This window comes from Furipterus horrens, unplaced genomic scaffold (assembly GCF_987537825.1).
Source record: "Furipterus horrens unplaced genomic scaffold, mFurHor1.1.pri manual_scaffold_2, whole genome shotgun sequence".
NCBI classification, from domain to species: Eukaryota; Metazoa; Chordata; class Mammalia; order Chiroptera; family Furipteridae; genus Furipterus; species Furipterus horrens.
Genome location: NW_028327172.1, coordinates 28,785,613 through 28,807,312, shown reverse-complemented (window position 1 = coordinate 28,807,312; position 21,700 = coordinate 28,785,613). Strand labels below are relative to the sequence as shown.

At 34.6% G+C, this 21,700-nt stretch overlaps 1 pseudogene; it reads right to left on the bottom strand.

Annotated features, from left to right (window-relative positions):
* Positions 1-9,879: 9,879 nt before the first annotated feature.
* Positions 9,880-10,477, bottom strand: LOC150018062 (peroxiredoxin-1 pseudogene; annotated as a pseudogene).
* Between the last annotated feature and the right edge of the window lie 11,223 nt (positions 10,478-21,700).

Sequence of the window (21,700 nt, the reverse complement as noted above, 5' to 3'; positions counted from 1 at the left end):
TATCATATCCTTAGAGAAATTGCAAGCTTATCACCTCAGACTTGGCTATTACACAGAACTCTATCAATAAAAACAGTTTACATGCTTAGACAGATTACACAACTGGAAAAAATGCTACAGTAAAAATGGTGTCCATCTATTTCTTATATTAAAAAAATAAGAAAAGGATATAATTCCAAAGGTTTTATAGACATATAATTTAGTCTAAATCATAACTCATATTAATGTCTTTTTAATTATACTTGAATTTAAGAAAGATGACAACACAGTAACATCAATCACACCATTTCTATTTATTTATTTATTGATATTGGTATAACAATGGCATTCTCATTTTTATTTTCATTTCACAATACATAATGTAAATAATAAATCTATTAAAATCATGAATTTCATAAAGGCTTTATTTATTATATTTTTACTGGCATCTTTGATAAAATAAACCTTTGATGAAATTTTGTGATAAATGGTACTATTTGAAATAAGAAAGAATCTGTTTTTCTGCCTTCCTTTACTTTCTATCATTTTATATTTTACAGACTGAAAAAAAATTCTATGACTTGAAGAAAATAGTAACTTTTGCAAATTCCCAGATAGGAAGCTTTAGATCCAGGAATTGAACTTAGTTTGGTATGAGACCTTGAATTATGAGCCACTATGGGATATATATATACTACAGCGTTAATGCTTAAAATCATTGGTAAAATGCAAAAGATGCTCACTAGTAATGGTTAATAATCAGCATTATAAAGTGAAATTCAGGACATGCAGTGGAGGTGCGAAGAAGTTCCGACTTTAAGAACTGAAGACTAAACAAATTCCAAGGTCCCTTAATTTGCTCTCTGTTTTAGTCAAAGTCTGTGGGTGAGATCAAAGTACAAAAAACCAGTACATATAGACTCACTTTGACTCTCATTTTTCCAGTTCCCAAAACAGAGTTCATAACTGCATCCACTTCCAGTGTGGGTGAGTGTAAATATCTGATTACTTAATGTATTTGAAGTGCTTAAAACAGTGTCAAGCTCAGAAAGAGGGCTCAATAAATGCAGATGTTGCTATTCTTATTACTAATATTATGTAGTGATGCTGATTTTAGAGGCAGCACAGTTAAATGATTTTTTTTAAATGTCAATAAATGGAAGTTTGTTTTAATAGTCTGTCCCTACTTGTGGAATTTTGAACACATCTTAGTATCTTTGAGCTTCAGTTTCCTCATCTTTAAAACTGAGATAATGAAAGCAATCTATTTCAGAATGGAGATAAAGCACAAATAAGAATGTCAAAGCCCTGGCTGCTGTTGCTCATGGATTGAGCATCGGCCTGCAAACCAAGTGTCACTGGTTCGATTCCCAGTCAGGGCACATGACTAGGTTGCACCTCAGGTCCCCATTTGGGGGTGTGTGAGAGGCAACCACACAGTGATGTTTCTCTCCTTCTCTTTCTCCTTTCCCCTCTCTCTAAAAATAAATAAATACATAAATAAAATTGTTTAAAAAAAGAGAAAAGAATATTAAGAAAGTAAAAATAAATAGTTGACAGTTAATCTATTTAATTCAAACCATTATATATAAGATATAATTACAACATATAAAGAATTTAAATAGTATAGAAAATTATTGCTGCAGTATTTTACATTATTTTTCCTACTGAACCTTGAAAATTCCACGTGTATTTTACGTTTACAACCCAAATCAAATCAGAGTGATGACCCTTCATGTGCTTCTAATGACAAGAGGGCAGTTGCCATCATATTGAACAGCACAGCATTATTCCATATAATCCTCACTCTAATTAATGAGGGTTTTTTAAATTCTTATTTGCAAACAAGAATACTAAGGGTGAAATAATTTTGTTGAAGTCATATAACAAAAATGTGGGTTTCAAACAAGGGTTTTTCTTACTCTGAAGCCTGCATTTCTAACCCACTACACATACTGCACACACTGGTGATGCTTTCTGCTCTGTGTCTGCATTACTTACCATTAGTCTCTTTCTTTTTAACTTCAGTGGAAGGTCTCCTATTTTCAGGGGATGATAGACTTCAGAGGGAAAATGAAGAGTGTTCCCAGGCTGAAGTTTGTAGCCCAGTGAAGCACATCACAAACATGAACTCAAACATGATTTCTCACCTTTCCTTAGGAATCAATTTCAGTTTTTACCAACGTCACCCTAAGGGCACAAGAGTACATCGGTGCTCATGAGACACCAAGAACAGGGCCAAATAACCTGCCACAAACTGGGAGTGAATTTTATTGCAGATCTCATGGTTTTTCTCTCCTTTTGAGGGAGTAGGGGTGGAGGTGGGACAATTATACTAATTGTGCATACAACTTCATTATAGTCATTTTAGAAATATAAAATTAATGTTTAAAATGACTCCACATTGAGTAAAATGTGGCTTTGAGTACTCTTGCACACTTCAGCATATCTTCTGGTGTGTTCGTAACACAATTAGAGAAGCTCACCTTCTAGATGGCCTAAATTTTATTTAGCAAACAGATCACCCAAAACCTGTACACAGAGAATGTACTGTTTTGGTACTTCTTAAAATTACATTAGGTGAATTTTTCTTTCTTAAGAAAGCATTATGGGAACATCATTGATATATTTATTATATTGTGTTCCACTACAAAACATGACCCCTCCTTTTAGAGAGACAAAGATAAAATTTTCTCAGGCCTCATTATGAGGAAAATGTCCTGACCTCATTTAATACTGAGTTATTGATATTAATTTTCTCTTCACACTGTCAGAAGCCACATTTTGGCCCACTACTGGGTACCTCATAGAAATTTATGTTATGTATTTGATAGGTATTCTTGAAATTTTATTCTTCTTCATATTTTATTTTTATTTTTGCAATTCTTAAATAGACTTTATCTTTCAGAGAAGTCTTAGGTTCACAGCAAAGTTGAGTGGGAAGTACAGAATTTCCCTATGTTCTCTCTCTCGCCACATACATACAAGCTACTCACTATCAAAATCTCACACCAGGTGCTACATTCTTTACAATCAATGAACCTACATTTATACATCATTATCAGCAAAAGCCCACAGTTTACATTAGGTTTCATCCTTGATATTGCACATTCTATGAGTTTAGACAAATGTATAAGTCTGTGTATTCACCATTATGGTATCATACTGAGTACTTTCACCGCATCCTCTGTGCTTTACATACTGCTTTTCTACAACATAAATACCTCTGTTTTATTCTTGTTATTGTATCATACATATCATACTTGAAGATATGTTTAAATGAGACAAGATATAAATAAGAAAAATAAATAATTTCAGTTTGCTCTAACCTTTGTAATGATATCCTAATTCCCTTTCCATATTGTATAGCACCGTATTAAGTAATTTCAAGCTCTTTGGTACCAATATCCATGCTGTTTCACTTTGAAATCCAGCCAGCACCTTTCATAGAGCCATGGCACATAGTTGGTGCTCAGTAATATTTTCAAAATGGGTGTAATTTGCCACTAATCACAGAAACCAGGAACTGTGTGATTTCCTGCTTTGTGGCCTGACAGTGTTGCAAACACATAGTAAATACTCCATGGTGTTGTTAAATTAAATCTAGTAACATATCGATAATACATTGTACATTTTTATTTTCATTGACCAAGAAGTTAAGTATATCAGTATTTAAAGCATCTTGTTATGTACTGCAACCACACTTGCCAGTTCATGTCTAAGTTGAATTATAACTCCTGTTAACTCCTAAACTATACAGAAAACAACTACAGATGTATTCTGTGTTAATTTTTACATTAAGTGGATTTTCTGATTTTACGGTATTAGAGTTTGAAAACCAATGATAGGCTATCAAAAATACATCTGTCTAGACATTTTAAAACCTTACACATTTACTACTTATCTGAAAGACTAAAAAGGATTCATTACATATTTTCAAAAGGTTTTTAAAAATTGGAAGTGATGATGCTTTTTTTGTGATTCAAAAAATGTCTTTAAACCTTCAGAACAGATTTTTTTTCTATTTCTTAGAAGCTGAGGGTTATTGATTTTCTTTCTAAATTTTACTTTCTTTTTTTAATGGATAAAAACAAAACATGTTAACTATAAATTATCAGCTTCCTGACATGCTCTTACCCTGTTTACAAAGTTTGCAATCTCATTAATTTAAGATCTGATAGTAAACACTCAAGGAAACCTGCATGACAAATGCCAAAACCAATATTAAATTATGTTCTTTAGAAAGCTCTGTGACTGTTACATTTAAAAAACCTAAATTAATAAACTTGTTAATGTTAAATATTTTTGTGTAAGATAGTAAGTGAATATCATTGATTAGAGCTTATTTTCATTCTTTAAGTTGTCATTCTTTGAATAACAATGTTACAGAGAAATTCAGGAGCAAATGCATTTATATATCTATAAGTATATATTCACATGTCACTTATAACTGAATTATAAATAACAATGGCCAGTCTTTTACAGAAAAATGGAATTACTTAATATGGTGCTGTATGATAATTACATTCACTGAACCCTTTAAACGTCTCTTCCTAAGGGATGCCTGCACTGTCCCTGAGTTAAATTTGGTGCCTTTATTGCATATTTTCATAGTCACCTGTGCTGGTTTTTTCATAGCAATGATCATATATGGAATTATGAGCTTATTTGCTCAATTATTGTTATTAATATCTGTTTTCCTCATAAATTCCAAGAGAAGAAAAACTTGTTTTGTTTTGTTTCCCCCTGCTGATTGCCAGTACCTGGGAGAAGATGTTCAGTAAATGTTTATAAAATTAATCAATTAATAAGTTATGCTAATCCAAATGATGCTTCTATTAATAATTGAGGAATTCAGGCATAGTCAGTCACCTTCTTTCTCTTAACTTTTTCAGTAAAGGCCTATTCACTATATCTTTGTGCAGTATTTGAAATTTAATTAATTAAGGCAGATTGTGGTTGAAGCTTTTAAAAAATCTTCCTTTTTCTTCCTCTAATTGTCAGTCAGTTCATTAGGGATATGCAAATCTGGTTGGGCGCAAAAGATTTACCAGTTCTTTCCTTAAAGTTCAAAGGTCCATCAACAAATCAAGGATGATAGGTTACTTTATATTTAGTATAAAAATTACGTTTTTTGTTCCTGTAATATCTTTTTATGGTATTACAATCAAATAATACAGTTTACCCTTGAACAATGGAGGGGTTATAGGTGCTGAACCCTGTGCACTCAAAAATCCATGTATAACTTTGACTCCACAGAAACCTAACTATCATTGTCCTTCGGTATCTATGGGGGATTGGTTCAAGGATCCCTGCAGATACCAAAATCCACAGATGTACATGTCCCTTATATAAAACTGCATAGAACAATGTATGCAGTAGGCCCTCTGCATTTGCAGATTTCCAACTGTGGATACTAAATATGTGGATACAGAGGACTGACTGTATATTTATCTTAAAAAACATCTTGGTATAAGTAGACCCATGAGGTTTAAACTTGTGTTGTTCAAGGGTCAGTGTATTATTAAAAAGGGGCTTTTCATTCATATATATTCCAAGTGAGGAATAACTTAAAATCTTAGAATCAATAGTACAATTTTAACAGAATAGAAGATGCAGTATCTTAGTTAAAAAGCTTGAGAATCTATAGCCTTATAAATCACTTTTCACTCTTGGCTAATTTTATTTTCTCATTTAATCTTTTTAAAGATACAACAATTCGATAAAACACTATTTTATTTTAAAATTAATGTTATTAAATCCTAATTTAATGCTTGTATTTATGATTGTGTATATATATTTAAAACTCAGAAAACACTAAAAAGTATAAATAACTAAGAATTAGTCACAAAAATATGGTAAGATAATTAAATTTAATTGACAAGAAATTTCAACCAGAGTTTCCCATACATAGTATCTCATTTTACAATGAAGCCAAATAAACATGTACATATACACATACACAGACATTACCATATTGTAGAGTTAAAGTATCTTCACTTTAAATATGTCTTAATCCAAAACAACAAGAAAGAATAAGAATACAATATACTATGTCCCTCTGTTAGAAATTCACAAGTCACATTAGTATATTAAATCTACTAAAAATAACCCTGTAAAACTTCTAAAAAGTGTTTTCTAACCATTTACTAATTATAATGATATCAATGAAATTATGTTTATGTCAATTATTTTCATTCTCTTATTTCATAAAATATGCTTTGGGAAATATTTATGAAATTGACTTCAAACAGTAAACACATGTTTATTGAGCTTCAGTATGTACATGAATAAGAAAATCAGGACTTCTTCCCTCCTAGACTTTTCTTTTTAGGAAGACAGAAAATAATCAAGTGAAGTAATTTGATGTAAGTGCTTTGACGAAACTTAACAGGGCAACATAATGAAAAATAATGACCTATTTCTGATTGGCAGGTAGAAAAAGGCATTCCTGAAGTTAGTAAAGGATCCAGTGTGGGAAGAGCAAGGAAAGACCAAGACAGACATAGAGAATTGAAAGTGCAAAGTTCTTGAGATAGAAACATTGTGACATCTGAGAAACTGGAAATTCCATGTGTCTGTCGTATATACAAGGTCTGATGGAAAAATCCAGCCATTGTTAATATAGCAAGAACAGTTTGTGTGACATCAAGCTATCCTGGCCACTAAGGATAGTGGACTGGAATGCACATGCATGAATAATGATGACTTCACTGTACTAGTCAGTGAAAGCAGTAGACACCCATTGAGTAAGCATGTATACTGTGTGGCTATTGCATTCAAAATGACTGAGTAGAGTGATGGATTTGCATCAATTTTTTTTTTTTGGTTAGGCTTGGACATTTTTCCATGGAAACTGTTCAGATGATGCAGAAAGCTGCAGCTATGGGCAACCAATGATTGGCCGCTTCATCATGGGAACATGCCCACTCATGCATCATGTCTCCTGAAGAGTTTTTTTGCAAAACATTAAGTCATCCAGGTGACTCAGCCCTCCTACAACCCAGATTTGGTGCCCTGTGACTTCTGGCTTGTCCCAAAACTAAAATCACCTTTGAAAGGAAAAGATTTCAGACAATTGATGAAATTCAAGAAAATACTACAGGGCAGCTGTTGGCGATTTGGAGAACTGTGTGAGGTCCCAAGGTATCTACTCTGAAGGGGACTGAGGCATCATTGTCCTGTGTACAATGTTTCTTGTATCTTCTTCAATAAATGTCTTTATTTTTCATATCACATGGCTGGATATCTTCTGGACAGACCTCATATTTTCAGTGCCATCTGAGACCCAGGTACCACTGAAAAGTTAGACATTCGTGCAGAGCCTTATAGGCCTATAGTGATTGATCTGTCACTCATGCTGTGGAAATACACCAAAGGGTTTTTAACTCCATAATAACATGATCTGTGTTACATTTTTTTTTCATTTTTTTTATTTTTGTATTTTTGGTTTTTCAATTACAGTTGTCCCCTTTTCCCCCAATTTCTTTCCCCCACCTAACCCACCCCCTCTCCCACAATCATATCCCTCCCCATTGTCCATGTCCATGAGTCATTTATACACGTTCTTTGACTAAACCCTTCCCTTACTTATCCCCTTTCTCTCCCTCTCCCCTCCCCCCTATTGACTGCTCTTCTGCTCTTTGTTCTATTTAGTTCCTTTGTTTGTGTTGTTCTTTAGTTTCCTGTATTAGGTGATATCATATGGTATTTTTCTTTCTTTGCTTGGCTTATTTCACTAAGCATAATTCTCTCTAGTTCCATCCATGTTGTTGCAAATGGCAGGAGTTCCTTCTTTCTCTCTGCTACATAGTATTCCATTGTGTAAATGTACCACAGTTTTTTGATCCACTCATCTACAGATGGGCACTTAGGTTGTTTCTAGCACTTAGCTATTGTAAACAGTGCTGCAGTGAACATAGGGGTGCATAAGTTCTTTTGAATTGGTGTTTCAAGATTCTTCAGGTATAATCCTAGTAGTGGAGTCGCTGGTTCAAAAGGCAGTTTCATTTTTAGTTTTTTGAGGTAATTCCATACTGTTTTCCATAGTGGCTGCGCCAGTCTGCATTCCCACCAACAGTGCAGTAGGGTTCCCATTTCTCCACATCCTCATAGCACTTGTTGTTTGTTGATTTGTTGATTATGGCCATTCTGACTGGTGTAAAATGGTATCTCATTGTGGTTTTTATTTGCGTCTCCCTGATGGCTAATGATGTTGAGCATTTTTTCATGTGTCTATGGACCTTCTGTATGTCCTCTTCGGAGAAGTGTTTGTTCAGGTCCTTTGCCCATTTTTTTAATTGGGTTGTTTGTTTCCTTGATGTTGAGTCGTATAAGCTCTTTATATATTTTGGAAATCAGTCCCCTGTCTGTGATGTCATTGGCAAATACGTTTTCCCATATGGTTGGTTTCCTTTTCATCTTGCTGATGTTTTCTTTTGCTGAGCAGAAACTCTTTAGTTTGATGTAATCCCATTTGTTTATTTTTTCCTTTATTTCTCTTGCTTTAGGATATGTATCCCTGAAGAAATTATTACGTAAGATATCTGATATTTTCTTGTCTATGTTTTCCTCGAGGACTTTTATGGTGTCACGGCTTACATTTAAGTCTTTGATCCATCTTGAGTTTATTCTCATGTGTGGTGTAAGTTGGTGGTCTAGTTTCATTTTTTTGCAGGTCCCTATCCAGTTCTCCCAGCACCATTTGTTAAAGAGGCTCTTCTCACTCCATTTTCTGTTCCTTCCTCCTTTTTTCAAATATTAGTTGACCATAGAGGCCTGGGTTTATTTCTGGACTCTCTATTCTGTTCCACTGATCTATATGTCTGTTCTTAAGCCAGTACCAGACTGTTTTGATCACAGTGGCTTTGTAGTATAGTTTGATATCTGGTGCTGTGATTCCTCCTGCTGTGTTCTTCTGTCTCAAGATTGCTTTTGCTATTCAGGGTCTTTTTGGTTCCATATGAATTTATGGAGTATTTGTTCTAAGTCAGTGAAATATGTCATTGGTATTTTAATAGGGATTGCATTGAATCTGTAAATTGCTTTGGGTAGTATGGCCATTTTGATGATGTTGATTCGTCCCATCCAAGAACATGGTACTTGCTTCCATTTATTTGTATCTTCCTTAGCTTCTTTCTTCAATGTTAGGTAATTTTCAGAGTACAGGTCTTTTATCTCTTTGGTTAAGTTTACTCCTAGGTACTTTATTTTTCTTGTTGCTATAGTAAATGGTATTTTCTTTTTTTGTCTCTGTCTCTGATATTTTATTGTTGGTGTACAGAAATGCCTTAGATTTCTGTATATTTATTTTGTACCCTGCTATTTTTCCAAATTCACTTATTATATCGAGTAGTCTTTTAGTGGAGTTTATAGGATTTTCTAGGTATACTATCATGTCATCTGCATATAATGATAGTTTTACTTCTTCTTTCCCAATTTGGATGCCTTTTATTTCTTTTTCTTGTCTGATTGCTGTGGCTAGGACTTCCAACACTATGTTGAATAGGAATGGAGAGAGTGGACAACCTTGTCTAGTTCCTGAATTCAGGGTGAATGCTTTTAGCTTTTGTCCATTGAGTATGATGTTGGCCTCAGGCTTCTCATATATAGCCTTGATTATGCTAAGGTATGCTCCCTCTATTACCATTTTTCTGAGTGTTTTCATCATAAATGGGTGTTGTACTATATCAAATGCTTTTTCTGCATCTATTGATATGATCATGTGATTTTTGTCTTTGATTTTGTTTAGGTGATGTATTATATTTATTGATTTGCAAATATTAAACCACCCTTGCATCCCTGGAATGAAACCCACTTGATCATGATGTGTGATCTTTTTGATGTGTTGCTGGATCCTGTTTGCCAATATTTTATTGAGGATTTTAGCATCTATGTTCATCAGTGATATTGGCCTGTAGTTTTCTTTCTTTGTTGTGTCTTGACAGTGAACTGGAAAGCCTGAACTAGTCTCAGAGTCTCATCCACAGAGCGGCCAACAGGAAGGTCATTTATAGTGATCTGGCGAAGGATAGCTTTGTCATCAACGATAAAGAGGCCCCTGAATGAGATGCCTTTATCAGCCTTTAAGACCCCATAGTCATGAGCAATGGTGCGTTTGGGGTCTGATATCAAGGGAATGTTCATAGGTCCCAGTCCTCCTTGTTTCCTGGGTGTGTTGATCCAGGCCAGGTGACAGAAGTGAGAATCCACAGAAGCACCAATCACTTGGCAGTTGAGTTTCTTAAATTCTTCTGCCCCGTCACTGAAAGCAATGATCTCCATGGGGCACACAAAGGTAAAGTCAAGAGGGTAAAAGAAGAACACCACATATTTTCCTTTGTAGTCAGATAGGCTGATATCCTTGAACTGACCACCTGGCATAACAGCTGTGGCTTTGAACTTGGGGGCAGGGTGCCCAATTTTAGCACTTCCAGAAGACATCTTGCTATCAGCCGCTCCGAGACCCAAATACCAAGACCAGCAGGTCAGGAAGAAGATTCTGGAAGCCTGATCTGTGTTACATATATGAAAAGTATCCTAGCTGCTTGCTCTCATAAAAATGGAAGGAAGAAGGGCAAGAGAAGAAAAAGGGAGTTGACTTTCAAGGTTATTGAAGCTGTCATAAATTGAGAGATGAAAGTTTGAACAAGGGTGGTGACAATGGAGAGGGACAAGTTGGATAAATCAAAACAGTTGGAGGTAAAGCTCATAGGATTTGCTAATGAATTTTATGCAGAGAATGATGAAATGATGTGATTGTCATCTACTTTGTTAGCAAAAAGTAGGAAAGGAACAGGTTTAGTGGAAAAAATCAGTAATTCTTTATGTGGTAGATTTGAGATGCTACCAAGATGAAGATTCCAGGTAGGTAGTAAATGAGTCAGAACACAGAGAAAATATTGACTTGAGGTACATATTTCTGTCATTAGAGTGTAACTTATATGACACCAACAATCTATGACTCGTATAGTGTCAGGAAAAATTATGAATGATGTTAAAAATGAACAGACCAAGAAGATTACTGGGTACAATCAATGGAAAAATGTTTCTTCTGGGTTGATTTTATAGGAATTTTGCTTTTTATTGTCTTTGAGCTACTTTGCAGCTGTGTAAGTTGTAGATAATGAAAATGATTCTTGTCTTGAGACATGAAAAGAGATTTAGACAGCTGAGTCTGCCATCCCCAAAGTCAGTTTTGCATATATTTGTAAATTTTAGTCCACTTCTAGTTATTTCCATCAAATAACTCTTATGTTCATGGTTCATATGTCTCTTTGATACAATCTTGCTTATTTCATGGTTTAATTATATATTCCCTGCCTTGTCTAAAAAGAAAATGAGGTCCAGAAGGGCAGAGTTATTACCTAGTTTTACTTCACCCCTGCATCTCACGTAGCTAGCAAGTGCCTGCTACTAAAACAAAGGCTTATACATCTTCTAAAATGTATGTTAATAATGATATTTTTGCTACCATTTGGAAAATAGTCTGCAAATAAAGCGAAGAGGACATGGTCTAGTAGTTATGCACATAGACCCTGGCTCCCCTCCTAATAATATATGTGACTTTATGCGAGATGCTTACTGTACCTTTGTTTTCTCATTTGTAAAAGTGTCGTAATAACCATACTCACATCTTTAGATCATTAGAAGAATTAGAGGAGTTGCAGCTTCTTAAATGCCTATGAAAATATCTGTGTCTAGTAGGCGCTGTAACTGTTTGTTGAACAAATAGTGACAGAGTTAGCTGACTAAATTATATTGGAAAGCTTTAAGTTTTCTTTCTAGTTTTAGTTCTTTTCTGCTCACTGAAAAGTTCTTTCAATCAAGAAGTACACAAATAGGTCAAAACATTTAGTCAATTCTTTTCTTTTTTAATTTTCTCTTTGTTTATCATATGCTCACAGCTGCCATTGCCAAGGCTATTCCGAAGTGTGGTGTTTGGTGCCAGAGCAGGGGGTCAGGAAAGCATCCTTCTTTTTGCAAGTTATTTAGGCTGTAAATTATTCAGAAAGTTTATTACTCAACCAGCATCTATTGGGAGTTGACATCTGCATTTTTTTGGTTGGTGAAGTGTTTTATTTATTTACTGTGAACTGAAAGGATTCTTTTCAAGATTTCATTGTGCCTTGTCATTCTCTAATGCATGTTTTAAATCCTCTCTCTGCACACATTTTCCTAAAGAAGTTTGCATTGGAATAATTTAGATTTTGCCGTATTGTGAACAGATTTTTTGTTATGACATTTTAACTTTTGGAATATTATGTTCAAAAACATATCCAACATTTTAAAGATATGGACATTTAAAATAAATCAGTATCTTCTTCCTATTTTTCTATACTTACGTTGCCTTTTCTGGGTTAAAAAAAAAAAAAGTGAGCCTAGGGCAGGTTCTGGGGAAACAGTCAAGTTCAAAACCTCAGCCTGTCTTTAAAAACATCATAATGTGTCCCTTTTCTTCCTGTCCAGCTCACCTCTGATTACATTTTCAATGCATCTAGTTTTTTACTCATGCTGACTTAAAAGCTGTGTTGCACAACCCTGATATTTTTCTTGCCTCTGGCTCTTTACTTGAGCTGTTCCCTCTGCCTAAAATACTCTTTGCCGCCTTATAAATCTAATTAAGGCATTTTTAAATCCACTCAAATTTTACACTCTCCAAGACACATCCCCAGGTACAGCCAAGATTTTTGTATGTCTTTCTTTTTCCTCCATCAGAGCATGGGCTATGATCTGCCTTGAGCCCCAATTTTTCTATTTATTTATGTGATTATTTAATTGTAAGTTCCTGAGGCTCAATTTAATTTTTAGTCATGATGGACTTCAGGGCTCTGTAGAATGTATTGTCAGGGTCAGTTTCAAATGCATGTGTCTCAGGATGCTCAAAAAAATCATCCTGCTTAACACCTAAATACTATAGTATTTTCATGTACCCTGTCATAGTATTCTAACACCTCCCTGTTTTCATTTCCCAAATCTCAGTTGTGCATATGCAAATGTCCAGGAGGAATATGAATGTTCATAATTCAACAGAACCTTTAATTCAGTTGGTTTCACCTGCTGTAGAAAAATCCATTGGGATTTAGGATCTGCATTTTTAGCTTATTTTGAAAACTAAATAAATTCTCCTTTTTAAATTTCCCCAACCATACTTTTATTGCTTTAACCTGGTCCTTCTGTGGGTTATAAATATTCAGCATACAATATTGTCTCAATATATAAGCTATTAGCAAAGTAAAATTAAGATTACTTTGCTGAGGCAAAAAGACACAGCAATAAAGTGGCCCCAGGAGTTTACTTTGGTGCCAACAAAGTGCTGTTAAAGCAGTTGGCTCTAGCAGCAATTATATGTTTTTGTAAAGTAACATTCACTTTACCATCAAAGAATTGCTAACTTGAAGATCTGCAGAAACTTCTGGTACCAGAATATTTATATCTGCATATACATTCTTCTCACTGACCCCACGATATCAATGAGGAGAAAGGGGATAAAAGCTTTTCAATTTTTCTTTTTAGAATTATTAATAAATGGATCAAAAATTAGAGGCATTCCCAAGTGTTTGATGCTCTTGAGCGTATGTCCTTAGAGACTGATTAAATTCAAGGGGTAAATTGATAAAAGCAAAATCTAACCAAGATTGTGAAATCTGTACTATTGAGCAGAACAGAGAGAACTAGAACTATCACTTAGCATGAAGTGATGATGCTGCTTCAAAGGTCTTGAATAGAGAGGAAAGAAAATAGATTGAGACATAAAATACTTCTGGGTAAGAAATAAGTTCTCTTGAATAAGAAAAAAAAAGGTATCTATTGTCAAGCAATATGAAATGAATCCTGGTCAATATTGTCTGGAAATATATTATCTTGATATTATTCAGGATATTGCTTCTACAATAAACAAAATGTCAGCCATAATTATGAAAAATTCTCAGTGGGTGGATTTTTGTTGTTGTTGCAAAACTGTAATACTATGAAAAGCTTGGATTTTTCTCTTGTAAATTTTTCAAGAGATGATTGTATATCTGAGTGATACTACAGAATTAACTCAGGCAAGGAAATTGTTGGGAAAGGCAATCTGGTGTATTCAGTCTTTCTACTTGACCTGGACACATAAGAATGGTTTTTGGGCTTGGAGCACTTCCTTACCTGGAGATAAAGAACTCACACAAGCCTGTGCCAAGCATATCACCTCATCTTTTCTTGAAGCATGTGGGTCACATGGAACCTGACCAACTCCACTGCAAGGAGGGGATGAGGTTTTTACTTTGACACAAGAAGGGTGCATATAGACCTTAGGCAGAAAACTGTTGGACATGAGAGAATGACACCAACTGTTGAAGCTGATCTTGCTGTCTCTTCTCTACGCGAGTAAAGCATTATTGCATCTAGTGCTTGACTGTATTGTGTTCTACTTGGCAATGGGTAGAGGTGTTTGAACTTCTGTTCTTAGTACTGGCATTGTGGTGATTGGAGTACTCCCCTGGGATAGGTAATAGGTGGTAATCTACTCTGACAAAAATCACCGTGATTCTTCAAGTACAAATGTTTTGGGAAGGAGAAAGCAGAACTAGGCTTTATTTACCTGCTTTTATAAAGGATACGTGCTGTTGAGATTAAACTAAAATGTCCCCTGAAAATTAAAAATAAAGAAGGGGAGTGTTTTTCTTTCAAAAAATTGCATTTTGATTTTACCCCAAATTTTGCTCTTATCTGTATGTCTAAGGGTTGACTTGATAGATCACAAAAATGAAATGTGAAAATGTTTTCTTATTCTATAGACATGAGTAACTGATAAAATATCTTCTCTGACAAAGGCATTAACTTGAAGCTTATTGCTTTATTTATTCACCAGGATATTGTGTATCATACATCTTATTTTGGCCTACAATGTTTCTTTATGCAAACAAATTGCATAACTACATAGCATTTTTTTTTAACTCTGGTTCTTATACAGCTAAATTCACCATCTATTAGAATATTCAATGACAAATACTTAGTGTTTATTCTTTTTAACTTTCTATGGTATTTGGACAGTAAAATGTTCTTCTCTATCTCAATTTCACTAACTCAAGCCTTTTTATAATCTTTTGCCTGTAATATTTTTCTTTAATAAATCTTGAAAGCATAATCACATAATTATCAATAATTTAAACTCTAAAATTAGGATTTAGTTATGATTTTTTCATTTGCTACAGAGGTTACTAACTTTTACAAGAACCAGTTTTACTCACATATGAAATTAGAGATTTTTGCTTCTCCTTTCTCTTTCATTAGATTCCCTGGTAGTTAGAGTCCAAGTTTCATGTTCCATGTTAGTTAGATTATTCTTTCTTTTATTAACTATAATATACATACTTTACATCTATCATTTTATTTCCATTTTGTCCTATAAAATATTATAGAAATCACTAGGCAATTTGAAATGCTGTAATAATAGAAACTGTGGGCACTTTTGTGTTCATGGTTCTGCTCATGCTAAAATATAACAAAATTAATAATGACTTTTTGACAGTTGGAATGGATAGCACAATAGTATATTTATGTCAATAAAATATGAATAATCAAAATAAAAATAAACGAATATATGTACACAAATACACTGAAGTTTTAAGACATTTACTAGTTACTTAAGTTTTCTGTACCTCAATCTTGCTATTTAAATATGTGTTATTAATAGACCCTACCATATTCTCACTGTGAGTTATATAAATGAGTGCAATTAAAATGCTGAAAAGAATGACAAAGTGAGTAAATGTCATTTTTCTTTATTATGTGAGTTTTCCTATTCCTGGTTCTCAGTGTGCAGTCTAATATGTCTCAATATTAATTTTATCTGCATGGAAAGAGAGCTGTCAAGTGTTGCCAAATTTCACCTTACTGAAACAAGCATTCAAGTATTGCTCTGTAGAAGCATTTTAAATATAAGCCGATTTCTTGATATTTACTTATTACAACTAGCTTATTCTGCACTGCATTATTTGTATTATTTTCAAACTAGAAAAATATATCTATTTTGATGTTTGATCTTTTAACTGCTAAACCAAGAGAAGATTATTTGACATATTAATGTCAAGTCGTAAGTTCTTGATTTATTCTTTGCTTACATTTGTATTTAAACTTAATTTACTTATTCAATTTTAAGAGGTATACATTTAAAGAATTTAGATTTGTAGATATTTTTAAAAAAGTATGATTTTAGTATTTTAAATCAAAACCAAATATCTCTGATACAGTTTTTTTTAATTGTTATTAAACGAAGTCTATAATCGAGAAACACTGGCATTGACTGCAAAAATAAGGAAAGGGAAATGAGACATTATCATGGAGTGGAGGAATGAAGGATGACTTGAAAGTACCTGAGGGAGCACTGCTAGTGGGCATGAAGATTCACCAACCACATCGCCCTTCAGGAAAATACTTGTTGCCTCCACTTCTGTGAGTACTGTCAGTGTATCACTGCATTAAACTCTCAGCGTCTCCAGGGATGCGTCCTTGCCTCAATTCATGCCCTTCCATGAATGGCCAACACCTAGTGACTAACCAAAATGGAATTGTAATAACCTGGCTATTCTTAACATCCATGGGGCCACTCCGATGGGCCACTGCAGCCCAGATTCCCTGAGGAGTCCACCAAACATCAGGCCTGCATCTGAACTCTACCCTCTGTCAAATGCTGTTGCCTTTCTCTCCCTTCCATATATATTGATACCAAAGACACGTTCCAATACATATACAGAAATTCCATTTAAGGTCTGTTTCCTAAAGTACCAGGCTGCAATAGCATCTGTTTCAATTTTTTAATTTTATAACTGAAGTTTTTCTCTCCCCTATATTGAGCATTGGGCTTTCTTCTGTTCAACCTGTTCACCTCTTTGGAAGTGGTGCCAATGAGAAGCTAAAATGTCTGTGAAACAAAGAGATCAAGTCATTAATTCATCCCTGAACTGGATAAATTCTTTTTGACGATATAAAAATTGATTTAAAACATCCTTTAATAAGTACGAGCCTGAGTGCGATGTTCAGAAGCTCAGGGTTTCTGAAATAAAGAAAAACTGTGATAAAAAGAACCCATTTGTCACCCTCAAAGTTGCTAAGATGTGCTATAAAGTATAAACTCACAACACAGCTGTGCATAAGCACAAGAAATACTTGGGAAGTAGATCAATAATGAAGTTCCTTTTCTTAAGACCTCGTTGGATGTGTGTTTACACAAAGAAAAAGAGAGAGGGAGAGAGCTCTTGCAGAGATTTTGCTTTTTAAAACTCTCATACCATGTTCCAATGGGGTACTCCACTAACATGTTCTTTTTATGTCCTGTCTTAATAATTTATCTGTGTGTGGGTCCCTGTGAAACTGAAGCACTCAGGCTTCAGCAGGTTGTAGGAAAGTGTTCGTTGTCGGGCAACCTTACCTGTAATTATAATTCGTCATAGGGCCTTTGATCTGTTTAGCGGATAATCTGAGGAAAATCCAATTTTAACTTGTCTGTTGAAGCCAAAGAGAACATAGATTATGGGAACAAATGTTTTTTTTAAAAGTATGTTTTATTGATTATATTGTTACAATAGTTCCAATTTTTTCCCCTTTGCTCCCCTCTGCCCAGCACCACCCATCCCCCAGAAGCCACCCGCCCCCCAGTCCATGCCCATGGGTTGTACATACAAGTTCTCTGGCTTCACCCTTTCCTATATTCTTTTCTTTTCTTTAAAATAATTAATTAATTAATTTTTTATAACAATAAAAAATAACGATCCCCCCTCTCAAACTTAAGACCCTTCATAATCTTATAAAGGACAATGGGTCAAGGTCTCGTGCTCCTCTAGCTGCTTCAAGGTGGACATGGTTGTTGACCTCCCTACTCTAGGGTCCAGAAATCCCTAATAAGAGTGGGGGTGTGGAGGGGAGGGTGGTCTTCCCACATGGGGAAGGATCATGCAGACTCCAGGTCTGTTGGCTGTCCCTGGACAACTGCGTACTTGGTTTATCAGGCTGGCATCCTTGTATTCCAGCCACTTAGTTCAGAACAAACTTCTAATGCTCTTAAAAAGCACTATCAAGAAATAAGAAAATTTTAGAGACTAAATGTGTGTTAGTCTTTGGCTTTAGATAATTTTATTTAAAAAAGAATTGGTTGACAAATTTTAAGAATCAGATCAGCATTTCATTAAGGTTTTAAAATATGAGAAGAATAAAATCCATTCTTCTGACTACATTTTCTAATATTTAGAACACAATGAAATGATTATTTATCTCACATAAATAGCATTGTAGTTACTATTGCATTCTTTATAACAAGCTATTCTTTTTAAGATCATAATTTCTAAAGAGGAAATGGCAGCACAGCAAAATAATTTTTGAGAAATATTACCTCATCTGTCTTAGAATTAAATAATCCAGTCTTATGGCTATGATCATTAGATAAGTATTGATCATTTTCCAGCCATGGGGAGAAGATGAAAACTTGCTGTTAAATTTTGGAGTCATTAGGGTTATAGCTTATATTCTTGATTGGCAGTTAAATCTCTGCCTTATTTTCTATCTTTTCTTTTCTTTTTTTTTTTAAGTATATTTTATTCATTATGTTGTTACAGTAATCCCATTTTTTTCCTCTTTGCTCTCCTCCACCCAGTATCCCCCTTCCCTCCAGCAATCCCAGCCTTATGTTCTTTCAATCAAAGGTGTTTTCTCTGGAGAATATGAGAATGTTTTTGACACCTCTATTGCCATCTTAACTATACATGGGGGGAGAAATAGATCAAAATCATGAAGCATTTTGTTAAACGTAGTCTGCACTCAGGGGCAATCAGGATGCTGTTGTAGCAGTTCTGTCCATTAGCTTGTGTCTTCCTGGAATCTGAAGAGATGATGAAAAGCATACATGTCCAAATAGAAAAATAGCCAGGAACTATTGTCCAATACTATGCTTTGAAGGCTTTTTGCAGAGCCATTTGTAGTAGATAATTTTAGAAATCTCAGGCTACATGTTTTATTGGGCTCTCGTGTATTTTCTTCCTCAGTTAATTATCAGTTTTGTTCTTAGGTATTTATGACTGCACACAATGCCAGACTCTTTGACCATCATAGAATGATAATATGAATGTGTATGTAACCAAGGCAGATGGGAAGGATCTGGCATTCTTTACTCATTTGAGGCCAAACTTTTTTTCAAAACTTACATTGTTAAGAAACCATCTGAAGAAGATCAATGATAACATATGGAGGACAGAAGTTCTACTTTGTCAAGCTGAAGTTCCCAGGGTAAGAACTGCAAATACTACAGATAACTCAGATAACTGTTAAGTATAACACATTATCTTATATCTGAGACACTCCTTATGTTTAATGGGTTGCTGAAAGACAATTCATTACAAAGCAATTTTCTTAGCTCATTAAGTGCTTTAACATTTACTGTCTTGGAGAGAAGACCCACCTTTTATGTTATTTACCTGTAGCTGTGACTTTTGTATCACGAGTGATCAGAAGTTTATAGGCTTGGCTTCGCATGAACAAGTGAAGCCCTTTTTCTTCAAATTGTGTCACAAAAGCCTATTACATGTTTACAATTAAAACACAGCTTTTACAACTTAATTCGAACTAATGCATTATAAAAATTGAATCATTATTGTTGTAATTTAAGGCCTGTTGATCAAAGGCTGGCATTGATTTGGAGGGTCCAGGTCTTACACAATGAGGATTTTACTAGGTACCCCTACCAATGCACATGAGAAGGTAACAGAATAATAAACACAAGATTGCAGGACTGTAGTGTTCAAGCACACCATCTTCTCTGTTGTTACGTATTACTTTACTTGCCTCATTGAGTGTACTCATTTGCTCTTTGATTCTTAGGGGAAATTAAACCCCACTTCCGACAAGGTAATTACTACCCTGAAAAATGTATTCTCAACAGCAACGTTGTCAAGTCTCTGCTGTTTTCTGGTAAACCTTCAGTTTAAAATATCTTTACATTTTATAGTAGAAAATCCAAAGCGCTCACATTTAGACAGTTATTTACTTTTAGTAATTAATGCTTGGCTATGTGAATATATAATTGTATTTACATAATAATTCAGGTAGAAAAATAATTGTTCTAATTAATATCTGACTGTAACTGGAATCAATGGCATTTTTACATTCAGATTGGTTTTCCCATTGTCTCTCAGGACTCTTTGCAGAGCAGATGGGGCCAGGGTAGCTAGTTGCTTACTGTTGTTTATAATGGTTTTTTCCCTAAGTAATTAGTCTTGGGTGCTGATGTGTCTTTACACTGGCATGACACACATGGCCCAGAAGTGCACTGATACATTAAACACTTCAGCCTTTGGAGCAGGCAAGCAGGGCCTGGGGCAGCTGAAGCCCTTATCACTTGTTGCAAGTTGGGTTCCCCAAGAAACATTTTGAAATGGAGGTTGGAGAGCAGGTCATATTAAGAAAGTGCTCTGGATGTCAATATCTATGGATGGGATGGAAAAGATACAGTATTGAGAAGATGTAGAATTCTGGTAAAGTTCTCAGCCGACCCTAACAGTAGTTTTAGAGTTGGAAGACCTTTTAGATTTGTCCACAACTGGATGGAGGGGATTAAGCCTTTATGTACCTGAGACACTAAATATGCAAATGGATAATAGCTAGACCATACATAAAAACAGAACAGTGATCCACAATATGTTACCATCAGCCTAAGAAGCCAACCCACTATCTGTAGCAACCCGCCCAGAACGCCAAATTACAAGCTCTGTCAACCTCTGTAGTAATGGGCGTTTGTAGCAATAGGCAGAAAGCTGATGCTTGAAGAAAGAAAAATAAATAAATAAACCTGAAACACATTGTTAACATTCATTGTTCAATTTATATGACATAAATTTTCCATTAGACTGAAGCAGGAAAACTAGAAGCCAAATACAGGTGAAAGAAGCCATCTCCCATGCTACATATTTTATCTTTGATACATGCATTAGCTTTCATTTTCTTCTTGCTCTTTTCTGAATAGCCTTCCCCCAACTTGCATTCTAGTATAGTTCTCTTCCAATTATGCACCCACTTTCCTTTTGGGTGATTTGCATAGGTAGGTTTAGGGTTGAGAATAAGTGTAAAAGAAAATGGTGTGGGCCCAGGAATACTATATATGTATTTTACTTCACATTTTATCTGATTTTTAAAACCAGGGCTCTTCTGGAGTTTTTAGGATAATAATTTACTGGGGAAATATTTATATTGTGTGGAGAGTTGAAACTAGTTCAACGAATATTCAGCTGAGTGTCAGGAGATGGGAAGGTGTGAATTTTTTTACATGAATGCCCTCTTCATTTTCATTGAACCTGAAATATGAAACAAGAATATTGAACACTTGAATACAATTCTAAAAAATATGTCATTTCTTCATTTTATTTTACAATTCAAAATAAAATTGTCAGAGGTAAAGCTCTGACTTACCAAGTCTGTTGCTTTAAACCTGTTCCTTGTGAAATATTCCTAATTCTCAAAGTTATTTTGCATGCATATTCCCTGTTAAGGCAATGGAAGTTTTTTGAATAGAATACATTCTGGGAACATTATGCATCCTAAAATTTTTATATTCTCTGAGAATTGTCCCGACTATTAAAGAAAATTTATACTAGAGAAAATAAAATGTAAAATATTGGAGTATCATTCTGTAAAGTACTCCATTGTCTAACCACTATTCTGTACATCTAAAACTAATACAGAATAATGTTGGGTATAA